Source organism: Canis lupus, chromosome 6 (assembly GCF_011100685.1).
Source record: "Canis lupus familiaris isolate Mischka breed German Shepherd chromosome 6, alternate assembly UU_Cfam_GSD_1.0, whole genome shotgun sequence".
In the NCBI taxonomy this organism is placed as follows: Eukaryota; Metazoa; Chordata; class Mammalia; order Carnivora; family Canidae; genus Canis; species Canis lupus.
In genome coordinates this window covers 3557732-3571242 of record NC_049227.1, presented here as the reverse complement: position 1 = coordinate 3571242, position 13511 = coordinate 3557732, and the positions used below count along the sequence as shown (strand labels likewise).

The 13511-nt window shown below is 39.2% G+C and overlaps 1 protein-coding gene and 1 long non-coding RNA gene across 10 annotated transcripts in view; both read left to right on the top strand.

Annotated features, from left to right (window-relative positions):
- The window catches only part of AUTS2 (activator of transcription and developmental regulator AUTS2), a 1128325-nt gene that overhangs the window by 224352 nt on the left and 890462 nt on the right, over window positions 1-13511 (top strand). The window lies entirely within an intron of this gene.
- The window catches only part of LOC111096179, a 69673-nt gene that overhangs the window by 33088 nt on the left and 23074 nt on the right, over window positions 1-13511 (top strand). For both annotated transcript variants that reach the window (XR_005360506.1, XR_005360505.1), the window contains exon 2: window positions 10860-10998. This is a non-coding gene — a long non-coding RNA (uncharacterized LOC111096179). The remainder of the gene's footprint in view (window positions 1-10859; window positions 10999-13511) is intronic.

The window sequence follows — 13511 nt, the reverse complement described above, 5'->3', positions numbered from 1 at the left end:
CTGGCATAAAATGGAAACTTGCAAACCAGTCTCCCTGGGATGTGTAACTTCTCATGCTATTTATGCTGAGAATCTTTATTGAACAGGGGCCTCAGATGGTCTCTGCCTGCAGCTAGGTCCCCAGAGTAGATTTTCTGCTTTCCTTTACTTTCTTGGTGGCATGGGTTGCCTTGTTTCATGAATCTTGTGGACATGGGTAAATATTGAAATGGGAGCTGGTATTTGACAACTAGATAGGTTATATATGTGCTCTTATACTCTGATTCAAACTTTGTATGTTTAACGAAAGGGGGTGGACAGTATTTAGAATTTATGTGAAGTTTAGGAACTTGGAACTCTGAATTTGGAATGATTCTTAGAGATCATGTATTTTATCTCACAGATCAGAAAACAGAGTGATGGATGATGATGGTGATAGCAGCCATAACATTAATACTTTTTTAAAAAAATATTCATGAGAGACACAGAGATGCAGAGGGAGAAGCAGCCTCTTTGCAGGGTCTCCAGATTCACAACCTGAGCCAAAGGCAGACACTCAACTGCTGAGCTAGCTGGGCACCCCATAACACCAATACTTTTGAAGCCAATCACTTTCCAGGGTGCTTTACATGTACCTTTTTTGATCCTTACAATGACTTTATGAGACAAGCAATATTATCATCTCCATTTTAAAGGAGAAGAAACTGAGGCACAGGGCAGCCCGGGATTGAGTCCCACGTCAGGCTCTCTGCATGGAGCCTGCTTCTCTGCCTCTCTCTCTCTCTCCTTCTCTCTCTCTCTCTCTCTCTGTCTCTCATGAATAAATAAAATTTTTTAAAAAATTCTTTAAAAAAATAGAAACTGAGGCACAGAGCCTGTCACATGGCTGGCAAGTTATAGAACTGAAATTTGCACCCAGGCTCTCTGGCTCTGTCAGAATCTTTGATCTTGGTCACTATACAGTAGCTTGTATGTGACTTGCCCTGAATCACAAAGCTTGATGGAAATGATTGAGGACTGGGATCCTGTTCTTTTGATGGCTGAACTCCATCAGTGATATATAAAATTATTTTAGCTGTGGAGCCCTTCCTTAAATGGAGATTACTAGATGGTGTAACAAATAAAGCAAAACCCCAGGTGCTGTGATTGAAGTGGGGTAAGAGGGGCATTAACAATTTATTCAGCCCTTCACGTGGCCTTTGAGAAAACTACATTGGGGCATAATTTTAAGACTCTGTCTTTAGTTGGGGATATGAACTTCTTACTGATATCTTTTTTGGCCACAGTTAAAATCATAGCAGGGAACAGATATTTCTGGTCAGATCTGTCCCATTATCTCTGCTTCTGTACCCACCTGAAACGAACTCCTAAGCTTTTGTACCTATTATTGTAGGTTTGCAGGGTCATTGAGGGTAATCAGAATCAGGTGTGTACTGGAAAAACCAACCCCTTTTTGAGATTCTAAAGTGGGCAGCAACCCCCTTGCCTGCTGAAAATCTTTGGGCTGGAGTCACCACTGTGATCTGCATATTTACTAGGCAGTGAATTTCTGACTTTCACTGCCTTTTTCTTTGTTTGCACGTTGTATAGTGCTCCTGAGTCATTATTCTGAACATTACTTTTGTTATAATTACCTGATTTGGCTTTGTCTCATTCACTGGACTGTGACCCACTGTTATCTCTGTGTCTGCAATGTGGAGCACTGTTTAGCAGTAATTCAATAAATGTTGGGTGAATTTTTTAAAATCACTTATTAGAGTTCCAGACTGTTAGACATAGATTAGAGGTTGAACAGGTTGACAGTTACTTGACCCCCAAACATCTTCTACTTCAGGGCCTTTTTTTTTTTTTTTCTATCTTCAAGTAATGGAATAAAGCTGGCTTAGTTGGGGTTCTAGTCTGGCCAAACAAAATAAATAATATAAAGCAAAACAGTCTGAAGCTCATAGCCTTTTTGAAAGTTATGAAAAATACAGATTTGATTTTTAGACTTTTCTCCCCTAGAGTAAACATTTTCTTCTGTTGTAAAAGTAGTTGAGGGAGAAAAGAAGGATGGACATGTTCAGGAAAAGTGGGTCCCAAGCCAGAAGAGTCCCTTCAGGGTCTCTGAGGTCTGTTCCTTATTGGCCCACTAGTGGTCTCATAACAACCTGTATTTGTTCTTGAGAGGAGAAGGAAACATAGCAGGAGAGTGAAGTATGTGAGGCCCAGGAGCTTGGTGAGGTGCCAGGGAGGATGAAGGTAGGATAAGAATAGGAATCTTTCTCGGCCAGTGGTTCTGAGTATGATCCCAGATTGTGCACTAGCAGCTTCGGCATCATTTAGGAACTTGTTGGAAATGCACATTCTCATGTTTCACCCCTACTGAGTCAAGGGTGAAATACATGTGTTTTTGAAAAACCCTAACTCTACTAACGCTTTCTCCTCCTAACTCAAACATTCCTGACTGTTGCTGGTTTTTAGTTGATCCCTGTAATATACTTTGGTTATGTGTCTGATTTAAAGGAGAACTGTTAAGGAAACATAAAGGGATCTCTTTGTGTTCCAAAGGCTTTTCTCAGAGTTCAATTACTTGTGTTATTAGTGTCTATTGCTTTTGTTCAGATTAAGCTCTGAAACAAAATTAAGATTCTCGTCAAGCCTTGAGTTTATTAATAGCTGTTTCATTTGTTTAGTGCTAATGTAAAATGTCTGATATCTGCAGAGGAAGTGCTTCATAAAAACGTACACTTCTTAAGTACTCCACTAGGAGAACCATTGTGAAGCCCACAGGATGCTAAGATTAAGCAAATAAGTATAGTTTTGTGAGTTCTTCTCAGTGTAATGAATGTAATGTTTAAGAACATAGCTTGAAGGGGTTTCCTTTGGTCAGAGTTCAGACAATTTGGGCATTAAAAGAATGATGACAATTGAATGTAAAGCACTGAGTCCAGTAATGAAAGATAGAAAAGGGGATAGAGGCGGGAGAGAAAGCAAGGATGAGAAACTCTGCACTACTGGAAATGACTATTATCGCAGCTCCTTATTCTAAAAATTGTAAATTAAGGGAAAATAATTGAGTATTTACCCTGCCCCTTGATGAGAGACTATAGTTCTTCTATGATTGAGAAGGGGAAGTGCTAGTTTATAAAAGAATACTAGAAATTAAATACAAAAGAAAGCATAGAGTATCAGAATTTGTACCCTAGGTGAAAGACTTGATTCAGCAAGGGTCATTAATGGATAGCAGAACAATTGGGTTAAAGGATGTAAGGAACAGAGTGATCTTATGGTATCAAAGAATACTCCACACATCACTTGCAAAGGGGAAAGTGTGCCTTTACAACAGTGGTCACCACCTTAACTAAGTCACCAAACTCAGCATCATAAATGGTAGGATACCCTGACAGCACACGTCTCCTGATGGCGTGTAATATGAAGTACACAGCATCACCAAGGAGTAGTCTTGCCAAAAATGTTTAATCTGAGTCTAATTAGGTCTACAAGAAAATACAAAGGACAGAGACAAATTAATCCACATTAGGGGAAAACAATCTCATAAATCCAAAATGTGGAACATTCTTAAAATAATTTTGGTCAGTCTGATCTTTTCAAAAAGTCATTGTCATGAAACAAACTTGCTGGTCAGCATTATTGTGGATTACAAGACACTGATGCAATAACCAAATGCAATGCATACATCTTGATTGGATTTGGCTTAAATAATAACTGCTATAAAAGATAGTTGGGGCAGTTGTGGAAATTTTAATATGGACTTGGTATCAGATTATGTTAGGAACTTATTGTTAATGTCTTAGGTGTGAAAATGGTATTTGGATTGTGTTAGAAGAATGCCTTTATTTTTAGGAGATGCTTATTAAGTTTTCAGCATGAAATTGTCAAGATATCTGGAAATCACTTTCACATTGTTCCATAAGAAATAAAAGTGAGTATGTTGCATAAGTGAGTTTGGCCAAATGTTAACAAATTTGAATCTAGATAGTAGTAGGCATGTGAGTTTTTAGTTCCTATTTGAAATATGTTTGAAAATTTTCTCAAACAACAAAAAGGGGTGGCTTGGATTTAGATATTGACCATGTGAAGGCATAGCCTTGGGTAGGTCTCTTATTTAATATTTCTCAGGGTCCATGTCTTTAGGTTGGGTGTAATTATAATACCACAAGGTGTTGTTGAGGTTATTAAGTGACATATTTAGCATATAAAACATATTGGTGTAATGCACAGCATGCAAGTGCCTTATACAGACTAGATGCTGAATAAATATTAGTATTTGTGATAATGGTATTGACTCTGAGTCAGTATTTCAGTTTAATGCTACTGATTCAGCATAGAGAATAGTGGGTCATGTTTGATGATAACTTGACTCATGAAAGGTACAGATTACCAGAAAATTTTACATTTTTGAGATTTCTAGCTCATCTATCCATTCCCGCTTGAGAATGCCTTATCTAGAATTTGTTATTTAGAAATTTAGGTGGCGGTTAAAAATACCTTATCTAGAAATCTGTTGATGTCTTGGTATTATGTTTTGACTTGGAGAAAAATTCAGTGGATTTAAAAGAAAGACAAAGAAGTGAATGAAATCTCTCATTTTTGTATGAGATTACTTTTGTAATCATCATGTAGCCAGATGAACATGTCTCAGTTAGTTTGGTTGTCTTCAGAAAAGACTGTCTTAGAACACTATGCATGGAGGCAACTGGGTGGCTCCCAGTGGTTGAGCATCTGCCTTCTGCTCAGAATGTGATCCTGGGGTCCTGGGATCAAGTCCTGCATCGGGCTTCCTGTATGACCCTGCTTCTCCTCTCCTTCTGCCTGTGTCTCTGCCTCTCTCTCTCTCTGTCTTTCTCTCTCTCTGTCTCTCCTGAATAAATAAATAAAATCTTAAAAAAAAAATCCACTATGCATGTATGGAGCCTTTTACTGTTTAAAAGATTCTCTTTAAGGATTTCCTTCAGAGTGTTAAAGTTAATTCATTTTTTGAAATATCCAAAGTTTTCTGTAGCTTATTCTGATATTACGAGGTGATTGATTAAAATGGATTATTCATTTTTGATCACAGAGGTAGGATGTTTTTGTTCCTCTTTGTGGCCCATGGTACTGTTGGAAATTTCAAAGGAAGGATTTCAAAACAGATTGTTCAGACTTTCTAACTCTAAGCCATTGTCAGGACTAGTGAACATCCATTATTTGACCTGTCTGGGTGTGTTGGATGTATTTTCTTTAGGTCTTTACCTTTTGTAACTGCCCCAAAGGTTAAATTTGTCCTGTGGACCTGATTTGGATGTTTTGTGTTAGAACTACAGTGGTAGCCTTGTCAAAAATTGATAAATGGCAGTAAATCCCTAATGGCTGGCCCTCTGTTGGCTGCCTGTCCCGGCTTAGAATTTCAGAGAGGTATAAAAGTTCACTAGCAGCTGGGCATAATGGCCAGGATTCACTCATGGCTGGACGCTACTGTGGGGCAGAAGCATAACTGTAGTGTTGCTGTGTGTGTGGGATGATCATGGAAGCTGGAGGAGGAGACCTCTACCAGGTGGAGACTGGTATGATGTTCAGGCAGAGTCTGGGCAAAAGGTTGCATTTGATACCCTTAAATTCAGTGATAGGTGACTCTGGGCTGTCTACGCTAAAATGAAGTTGTGATTCATTGGTAGATTACAAGCCAGGAATAATCATTCTGAATGACACTTTTGGACTTCATGTCCTCCAATGGACCTGTAAGTGGTGGTCAGTAAATATCTTGTGGATCACTGAATGAACCAGTGTAGGGTGCCTGAGTGGCTCAGTTGGTTGAGTTCTGACTCTTGGTTTCAGCTCAGGTGTGATCTTGCAGGGTCATGTTATCAAGCCCCATGTGAGGCTCCACACTGAGCTTGAGATTCTTTCTCACTCTGCCTCTGCCCCTCCCCCAACTCCTTATGTACTCGCTCGCCCAAGTGCTCTCTCTCTCTCTCTCAAATAAAGAAATAAAATCTTTAAAAAAAAGAATGAAGCGGTGTTAGATGAAAGTATTAAAGGGTAAACAATGTAAAATAGGTTCCTGCAGTCACTAGTCACTAGTCACAGTCACTAGTCACTAGAGGGGCTTTTCTCTGTAATGGTGAGTAGTGAGAATTTGGGGGGAGGGATTGCATTGGAGCTTGTTCCCTAAGGCAGAGTTCTTAAGAACAGTTGTATACAAGAGGTCAAAGTCAGTTGGAGAAGATATGGAGGACAGAAACATTATTCTGGAGGGCAGAAAACATGTCTGTATTGTTCAACAGTAATTACTTGATGTGCTGTTTAGTAGGTGTGCAGTAAATATTTGTAGAGTAACTGAGAGTGTTGAGTAGGTGAATAAAATAATGAAGCAGCTTGTGCCATTTGCCAACTGACCTAGTTGCAGAGTAACAGGTGGAGTGCCAATATTGTGGATTCCCTCAGAGGCTAGTTTCCAAGATGTTTCTTTTCTCAGTAAGGGAATCTTGTGAGGGCTTCTTAGTTCAAATGATAATTTGTGCAGCAGAACTACAAAGTAAAAATGTGTGTCCATTTTAGAGATGAGAAAACTGAGATTCAGAGAGTTGAGTAGTTTACATGAAATTGCACAAACAAGAAGATCGTAAGCTCTCAACCCCGGTCTTTCAATTCTTCAATGCAGTTTTCTTTTTTATGTCAGTAATCAATGCTAGAGGCAGTTTTGCTTTGGAAGTGGTTTATTAAATAGTCTTTGTTTCATATTAATTACTTATTAAATATGAAGAGATAAATAAATCAGGAAAAATTCACATATCAGCCAATCCCCCTTGCTCTACTTGTTCTGCTAGTCATCGTTTGTCTGATTGAATAATGAAGAGGATAAAGCTAAATGAGTAGAACAATTTGTGATTTTTTTTTTTCCTCCAAAAAACTTACATTCTACTTAATGGGCTGCAGTTATTAGAAGGAAATAGAAATCCCAGTTAATCTTAATATGGGTTACTTATTTAGGAAAGGAGATATTTCAAATTAAATTAGCCTTTCCTTTGCATTGTATTGCTGAAGACAGTTTTCATTTTGCCCACCCAGCCCTTAAATGACTATTGCTATAAGGAAACCAATCTTACTGATATGTGAATGAAAGGATTTAGACACACACACACACACACACACACACACACCCCTACCCCTAAAAAACCCTAAGAAGGATGTGGCAGTCATTCAGTGAGGCATTTGGCAGAGATGGGTTATGCAGATAAAACTGTCATGGTTTTCAGAAGTCATCCCAAGACAGCAGAGAGGAAACATGACAGACACTGGAAAGAGACCCTCTCTCAGATGATGAGTAATATATATTTTATACTCATATTAATATTTCATTGGAGAGAAGGTCAAAATCTACATTTAAATGGAAATATTTAAAAAGCAGAAGCATAATATTTGACTAAGTGAAACACTCAGGGTTTTTCAAGAACACAAGCTGTACCCCTGGGACTTCAGCCCTCCAGATCTGTTGTTTGTTAGAGCATGCTGGAATGTTTGAATTACTTTAGTCTTGTGGGTAGATCTTAGCTCTGGAATCTGGGAATCTAACTTCTCCCACTCCTTTTCCATTTAGCCCTGAAGTGTGTTATATACTACATAACATCATGGCCTGTGCACATGGTCTTAGTCATATGAACTTATGTAAATCTCTAGAAACTCATTTTGTCCATCCTGGGAAATGGATTTAATAGTAGATTATGGAAATGGGCATAAACAGGATGGTTTCAGTTATAAGTAATAGAAAACCTCACTAACAAAGTGCCTTGACAAGGAGTGAGGAATAGGAGGTCCCAGGATTGATTCAGAGAGACTCAAAGATCCAGGTTTTATTCTTTTCATTTCCCTTTGTCATTTATAGTGTGTTAGATTTCACCCTTAGGCTTGTGACCTCTTGGTTATAAGATGAGTGCCATAGTTCCAAGAATGATGTCTTTACAACATTCAGAACAAGGTGGCAGGATATAGTAGCAAAAGAATCTTCTTGGTACGTGTTCCTCCTTGGTATATGTTGTCAGGAAGGAATATTTCCCCCAAAGCCTGTCAAAGATCTGCCCTTATGTCTTATTTACCAGACTTGGGTTCCATTACCAGTCCCCCCTTCCCCAACTAGTGAAGAAAATATCAACACATGACCATGATTGGCTTAGAGCACTTATGCTTGGTATCTTGAGACTGATCCCATTGCCTCTATCTTAAACTTGGGGCTCTGTCATTAACAGAGAGGGGGAATGGGTGTTGTCTGCCACACTGATGGTCTTGTGTGAGCTTTTGAGTGTGAAGTGAAATTGCACACAGGCCTGGTTTCCCTGGGTGTTTAGTGCTTTCTGAATTTGTAAATGGCTACAATAGCATGAATAGGAAGCAGTCTAGAAAAGGAAAATTGATAATTTTGGCCTATTCCTAGAGAAATCACAGCAGGAAGGAGTGCTTGCAAAAGAAGGAAGGGTCCAGTTCTCTAAAATTAGGCTGATGAACCAGCACTGCAGTGATTGGGCCAGTGCTGACTCTGGACAGAACTGGAAGTGAGCTGAGATCATCCAGTGATCTAGATTTTTCTTCAGTATTTCTTCTTCTCTGTTTTTCACTGATCCAATTAGAGCTGCTGATGTAGTTGCTACAACTGCTGGAGTTCATGAGGCCATGTTGTGGTTCTATTCTGATACTATCTGTGGACAATTTGTTTCTGGGCTGGCACTTTAGATAAAAATAAATGACCTATAATTCCTGTTTTTAGGAGTCCCAGAGTGAGGAGCTTCACTCTTCTGGGTCCCTCTGGCCTCTTGATAGAATGAGGGTTTAGACCAAATGACCACATCTCTCCCTTCTCACTCTTAAGTTTTATGATTTCTTTCAAGGTCACTTGGGATTAATTTTTTTGGCAGTGGCTTTTGTCAGAAATGTTATGCATATGTTGTGCTTCTAGGCATATTGTTACAAAGCTTGCTACTCTCACCCAGGTGAAGTCTGAGAGTGCAGAGAGAAGAGATGGTTGATCACTTTATGATTATTCTGGACCATGCAACCCTCTTAATGCAAGCCAAGATCTCATTAGCCTTCTTGGCAATATCTTTATTCTGCGGCTTTTATTGGGTTTGCAGTCAGCCGAAATTTCTAAGAATAGTATTTGGAAGGTGACTTTGCAGAGACTTGGGGCTCTGGACTTCTCTTGTTATTTTCTTCTTTGATTTTGTACCTGGCGGTGGGCCCAGAATCCATGATATTGATAATAAATATTAACAGCTTCTGAGCTCTCACCATGTGCCAGGTACTATAGCAAGCACTTTGCAGGTAGTGTTTCATTTAATCTCCACAGCAGTGTTCTGATCTAGACTTTATTAATTCCTATTTTACAGGCAAAGAAACAATATGGAGTGGGGCTAAATAATTTGAACAACACTGTATGCTTAGCAAGTGGTTGAGGCAAGACTAAAAAGTATTTGGGCCACATAGCTCAAATTCTTAATATTGCAGTGAAACTTAAGGCAATTTTGTGTTTCTCTTAACATTTCCCTTTCTCCCTCTCTCTCATCTAGTACTTGTATAGTTGCTTTGAAATCTTACTTATTTGTCTTGTCATTCAAATGGCTTATTAGATGGTACACTATAGAGATGAGAAAGTTATAAAGTCTTAGACCCTTAGAACAAGGGTTTATTTATTCACTCTCTTGTTTATTCATTCACTCTTTAAGTCATAATTGACTGAGTCCGTGAGGTGCCAGATTGAGTGTTGGGGGTCCAGAGAAGAGCAAGACCTGTTGTCCTGCGCTTGAGGAGTTCACAAAGCTGCGCAGTAGAAGCAGGTTCCATCATGCTTTGTGGGTCACGGCGAAGACTGTACTTCATTGTAAATGGGATGAGTTCAGAGCATAGCACCAGCTCTGCCTCTCCACCGCTTCTAAAGCAGGACTCATCTTTGAGCCTAGGTACCAGTACATCTTTGGGGGTCCATGTGGCCTTCCTCATGCTCCCCCATGTCAGTGACATACTTTTCCCTTTCCTCAGATTGATTCATTGTTCAAAGGCTGGTACCCCTAGGAATGGAGACCTGTGAATTTACTTTGATACAGAAGAATAAAAGACTAGAATCCAGCCTTTGCTCAGGTCATACTTTGTGAAGGGGGCAAGGGGAGAAAGCTAAGCAAAGGACACTTCAGTATGAGAGCAAGGAGGGAGCCACAAAGGAAGGATGAGGACAGAGAACTGGTAGCTGGAGGGCTCAGAGCTTGCCAAGGCTTGACTCAGTACCTCATTTCTAATGTCTGAAAACAGCCCAGCTCTGCCCTATTCCTACCCAGGCACGGTGTGACCCTTCCCAGTTCCCCACCTCAGTTCCCACCAATGACCTTCCTCCTCTGACTAGATTTATTTTGGGGAGGACACATGGGGAAAGGAGGAGGAAGCTTCTGAGTCCAAATGGAGAGAAACTGAGGCACAGGGTAGAGAGGGAAGTCATGTATACCTTGTCCTGTAAACCTTCAGGGATTGTCAGAGTGTTGTCATTGATCCTGGGGTGTGTTATAAGCTACAAGTTCTTCACAGAAATAGGTCCTGCCACCTTCCTCACCATTTGTGGTTGGGTCTTTTTACCTGAGAATGACAGCTCCCATCCAAGGGAAGCAGCTCCTTCTAACAGAAGGAAAGCCGATTGGCGTCTGTACTGCATTGCCCCTACCCGTAACCCCATTAAGGGGTTGTAAATAGTACTATAATGATGTCTCAGTCATTTGTTTTGATGTATCCGAGCTTTTAATAAATCAGCCACAGCTTGCTTAATAGGAATATGAGAGCAGAGTGCGTTGCTGCCAGCAGCTGCTAGTAAATTATAAAGCATTCATCTGTTTTACAAGGGAATTAAATGTTTGTTCTCTTTTAAGGGCTTGTGACTAAGCAAGGGCAAGGAGGGGGTGTGCAGAGGCTTGCTTGCTGCCCGTGCCCTCTCCAGTGCAGTAACAGTTCCAGGTACCTAGAGCAAACAACCTGTAACCAGAGCCATGGAAATCACAGTGCCCCCAGGTAACTGTCATTGTTGGTCGCTACTCTATGTGCATCTCCAAAGCAATCTTTATTGGATTACGTTTTTCTTCCACTTCAAAGCATTCTGTGAAATGCAAGTCCCATTTCTCCCATCTCCCTCCCTCCTTTTATCTTAAGACTGTCTAGAGAAGGAGCATTAGATAAACTATATATCCAGCATGACTGACATTCAATTGTCTGCAAAATTGAGTTAGCCTATTTTATTTGACTGTTATGTTTACATTTGAAGTGGACCTTTTTCTCTTCTTTTCAACACCACTGGCTTTTATTTATCAAATAATTTTGAGAGGGAAGGCCTCAGAATCAGTGCTTTTGCTATCAGGTAAAAACATGGAATCTAGGTAACCAGGAATCAGGAACCATTGGTATTTATTTTGTGAAATAATAATAAATTTCTTGTTAGTTTTGATAAGTTGTGGAGGCTACTTGAATTTATTTCATTATTTTTCATTATTTAAAAATTTTGCAATAATTACAGATCACAGGAAGTTGCAAAGATAGTATAGAGTGATCCTGGGTACCCTTCACCCAGTGTAATGTATGTATGTAGTTTTGTGTCCTTCTGTACATGTGTAGAATTATATAATCATCACTGCAATCAAGATACAGAACTAGTCTATTACCACAAAACTCTCCCTAGTGGTACACCATTATAGTAACACCCAACCCCATGCCTCCCAACCCCCCCAACCCTTGGGAACTACAAATCTGCTTTCCAGCTCTACAATTTTGTTATTTCAAAAATGTTACCTGAATGATATCATATAATAAGTGACTTTTTGAGATCAATTTTTACTCAGCATAATGACCTTGAGAGTCATCCAAGTTGTTGCTTGTGCCAACCAGTTAATTCTTTTTTATTGTTAAGTAGTATTCCGTGATATGGCTATATCACAGTTTGTTTAATCAATCAGAAAACGTACTCTGTATGATTCAGCTCTTTAAATTAATTTAAATTAAATGTAATTTAAAAAATAAAATTTCTGTATTAAAGCCTAGGATATGGTCTATCCTAATATTTTTTTTCCTTCAGTCACTTGAAAAAAATGTGTTACTTTGCTTAATCAGGTGAAGTATGACATAAATGGCAATTAGATCCTGCTGTTGGTTGATGGTGTTGTTGAATTCTTTTACTTCCTTGGGGATTTTCTGTCCAGTTGCTCTATCACTTGTTGAGAAATGCACATTTTTAGTGTCCAACCATAATTTTGTGTTTGTCTTTTTCTCTTTTCAGTTCTATCAGTTTTGTTTACATTTTTAGTTTTTTTTAATGGCCCTACACATTGAGGATTATTTTCGTAGTAGATGGACCTATATATATCATGCAATGTCCGTCTTTGTTCCTATTAATTTTTTGTGTTCTAAAATTTACTTTATTTGATATTAATTTAGATACTCTTGCTTTCTTCTGGTTACTGTTTTCATGGTATATATTTTTTATTTATTTATTTTTATTTTTTTTAATTTAATTTAATTTTTTTAAATTTCTTTTTTAATTTATTTTTTATTGGTGTTCAATTTACTAACATACAGAATAACCCCCAGTGCCCGTCACCCATTCACTCCCACCCCCCGCCCTCCTCCCCTTCTGCCACCCCTAGTTCGTTTCCCAGAGTTAGCAGTCTTTACGTTCTGTCTCCCTTTCTGATATTTCCCACACATTCTTCTCCCTTCCCTTCTATTCCCTTTCACTATTATTTATATTCCCCAAATGAATGAGAACATATAATGTTTGTCCTTCTCCGACTGACTTACTTCACTCAGCATAATACCCTCCAGTTCCATCCACGTTGAAGCAAATGGTGGGTATTTGTCATTTCTAATAGCTGAGTAATATTCCATTGTATACATAAACCACATCTTCTTTATCCATTCATCTTTCGTTGGACACCGAGGCTCCTTCCACAGTTTGGCTATCGTGGCCATTGCTGCTATAAACATCGGGGTGCAGGTGTCCTGGCGTTTCATTGCATCTGAATCTTTGGGGTAAATCCCCAACAGTGCAATTGCTGGGTCGTAGGGCAGGTCTATTTTTAACTCTTTGAGGAGCCTCCACACAGTTTTCCAGAGTGGCTGCACCAGTTCACATTCCCACCAACAGTGTAAGAGGGTTCCCTTTTCTCCGCATCCTCTCCAACATTTGTGGTTTCCTGCCTTGTTAATTTTCCCCATTCTCACTGGTGTGAGGTGGTATCTCATTGTGGTTTTGATTTGTATTTCCCTGATGGCAAGTGATGCAGAGCATTTTCTCATATGCATGTTGGCCATGTCTGTGTCTTCCTCTGTGAGATTTCTATTCATGTCTTTTGCCCATTTCATGATTGGATTGTTTGTTTCTTTGGCGTTGAGTTTAATAAGTTCTTTATAGATCTTGGAAACTAGCCCTTTATCTGATATGTCATTTGCAAATATCTTCTCCCATTCTGTAGGTTGTCTTTTAGTTTTGTTGACTGTATCCTTTGCTGTGCAAAAGCTTCTTATCTTGATGAAGT